Source organism: Kogia breviceps, chromosome 4 (assembly GCF_026419965.1).
Source record: "Kogia breviceps isolate mKogBre1 chromosome 4, mKogBre1 haplotype 1, whole genome shotgun sequence".
Taxonomy (NCBI): domain Eukaryota; kingdom Metazoa; phylum Chordata; class Mammalia; order Artiodactyla; family Physeteridae; genus Kogia; species Kogia breviceps.
In genome coordinates, this window is record NC_081313.1 from 88,277,737 (window position 1) to 88,280,868 (window position 3,132).

General features: G+C 46.4%; 1 pseudogene; it reads right to left on the reverse strand.

Annotated features, from left to right (window-relative positions):
- Positions 1-319: 319 nt before the first annotated feature.
- LOC131756265 (heat shock protein HSP 90-beta pseudogene) lies at positions 320-2,739 on the reverse strand (annotated as a pseudogene).
- Between the last annotated feature and the right edge of the window lie 393 nt (positions 2,740-3,132).

A 3,132-nucleotide genomic window follows, 5' to 3' on the forward strand; every position in this document is an offset into this window, starting at 1 on the left:
TAGATTGTTTATGTTTTCACTTCCTACTCTCCAGTGTCATCACTTCTTACTCATCCAAGTGTTCATTTATTCTTTGGTTGTAGAGGATCGTGATTCAACAATCATAAAGTAGGCCAAGCTTCTCATAACATTAATTTTCAGTGTGGCCACACGTGAAAGCTCTCCCATGGAAAATGTGTATGCCTTGTTAAGAAAAGGATCTAATTGCAAAAGCTTATTTTATCAAAAATTTCGGTGTCTTTTTTTTAAACTAAAAAACCTGCATCATCTTTATTTTGCATACTTTAATTTCAGAACAAAACAAACAAAAAAACACAATACACAACATTCAAACCCCATGTCAAATGTGGAAAGGGATAGGGCTTGAGGCCCTTTTATCCTGCTTTAGACAGAAGGACAGAAATAAACCCACTAGACATCAGCAGAAGGAACCAAGTGGGCCAAGGCCACTGGGGCTGCTGCTGGGGGAGCCATGGGGACACTATACAGAGGGAACAAATTCTGCAGGTAGAAATTCTTAATCTACTTCTTCCATGCAAGAGGCATCCTCATCATCCTCAAGGGCGCGGGGGAGAATCTCATCAGGAACAGCAGTACTGGGCTCCTCTGCTGTCACTTCATCTTCATCAATGCCCAAGCCTAGCTTGATCATGCAGTAGATGCTGTTGGAGTGGGTCTGGGGATCCTCAAGTGAGAAGCCAGAAGAGAGCAGTGCAGTTTTGAACAGCAGCACCACCAGGTCCTTGACGGCCTTGTCATTCTTGTCTGCCTCTGCCTTCTGCCACAGGGTCTCCACAGTGGGGTGGTCAGGATTGATCTCCAGGTGCTTTTTGGCCATCATGTAGCCCATGGTCGAGTTGTCCTGAAGTGCCTGGGCTTTCGTGGTGCTCTCCATGTTGGCAGTCCAGCCGTAGGTGCTCGTCACGATACAGCAGGGTGAAGACACAAGCCTATTGGAGATTGTCATCTTCTTCTCCTTCTTATCCAAGATCTTCTTCATGAGTTTGCAGAGGTTCTCAAACTTGGCCTTGCTCTCCTCCATCTTCTCCTTCTCCTACTCATCCTCAGGAAGCTCCAGGCCCTCCTTGGTAACCGAGACCAGACTCTTCCCATCAAATTCCTTGAGCTGCTGCACACAGTACTCATCGATCGGCTCTGTCATGCACACCACCTCGAAGCCCCGCTTCCTCACTTGCTCCACAAATGCAGAGTTGGCAACCTGCTCTTTGCTCTCACCAGTGATGTAATAGATGGACTTCTGGGTCTCCTTCATGCGAGACACGTATTCTGAGAGAGGAGACATCTCATCTCCAGACTGGGAGGTGTGATGGCGCAGCAGCTCAGAAAGGCGTCGCTGGTTGTGGAGTCCTCATGGATTCCAAGCTTTAGATTTTTAGAGAACGCCTCATGGAATTTCTTGTAGTTCTCCTTGTCTTCTGCCAGCTCCGAGAAGAGCTCAAGGCACTTCTTAACAATGTTTTTGCGAAAGGCCTTCAAGATTTTGTTCTGCTGGAGCATTTCTCGGGAGATGTTCAGGGGAAGGTCTTCAGAGTCATCCACACCACAGATGAAGTTGAGATATTCTGGTATTAACTCATCACAGCTGTCCATGACGAACACATGGTGGACATAGAGTTTAATGTTGTTCTTTTTCTTTTTGTTCTCAAGGAGATCAAAAGGGGCCTGACGAGGGATGAACAGCAATGCTCTGAATTCCAGCTGACCTCTACAGAGAAGTGCTTCACTGCCAAGTGATCTTCCCAGTCATTTTTAAGCCTCTTCGAGAACTCTTTGTATTCTTCCTGGGTGATGTCATCAGGGTTTCTGGTCCAAATGGGCTTGGTCTTGTTCAGTTCTTCCTGATCAATATATTTCTCCTTGATCTTTTTCTTATCTTTGCCACTATCATCCTCCTCATCTGAGCCCACATCTTCAATCTTAGGCTTCTCCTCATCATCTTTATCTTCCTCTTTCTCACCTTTCTCTTCCTCTGCCTCATCATCACTGATTTCCTTCTCGCGTTCCTTCTCCAGATAGAGTGTGATGGGATAACCTATGAACTGTGAGTGCTTCTTCACCACTTCTTTGACCTGCATTTCTTCTAAGTACTCTGTCTGGTCTTCCTTAAGGTGAAGAATCACTTGGTACCCGACCCAATGGGCTCACCATGGTCAGCACGTACAGTTAAGGAACCCCAGCAGAAGACTCACAGGCATACTGTTCATCATCATTGTGCTTTATGATCACAACCACCTTCTCTGCCACTAGGTAGGCAGAATAGAAGCCAACACCAAATTGCCCAATCATGGAAATGTCCACACCAGCCTGAAGAGCCTCCATAAATGCTTTAGTACCAGACTTGGCAATGGTTCCCAAATTATTTACAAGATCAGCTTTGGTCATGCCGATGCCTGTGTCTACCAGAGTCAGGGTTAGCTCCTGGGGGTTGGGAATGATGTCAATTTTCAGCTCTTTACCACTGTCCAATTTGGAAGGGTCTGTCAGGCTCTCATAACAAATCTTGTCCAAGGCATCAGAAGCATTACTGATCAACTCCCGAGTAAAAATTTCCTTGTTGGAATAGAAGGTATTGATAATAAGAGACATGAGTTGGGCAATTTTTGCCTGGAAAGCAAAGGCCTCCACCTCCTCCTCTCCATGGTGCACTTCCTCAGGCATCTTAAAGAATAAGAATCGCAGATACTAGAGAGCTGAGTGGGCAAGGATTGCCTCAATCTCACTCGCGGCAACAAGGGTGCACTGGGGTGACTCAAGAGTTCGGGTGTCTTTTTTTTTTTTTTTTGCGGTACGCGGGCCTTTCACTGTTGTGGCCTCTCCCGTTGCGGAGCACAGGCTCCGGTTGCGCAGGCTCAGCGGCCTTGACTCACGGGCCTAGCCGCTCCGCGGCATGTGGGATCCTCCCGGACCGGGGCACAAACCAGTGTCCCCTGCATCGGCAGGTGGACTCTCAACCACTGCGCCACTAGGGAAGCCCTCGGGTGTCTTTTTGACATTAATTATTCCATTAAATTTTTTCAAACCAATTTTTCAATAAGCAATACATGCACATAGAGTTTTAAGAGTTATAAAAATTACATACAGTGAAAAGTAAGCCTCCTTCTTACTCATCTT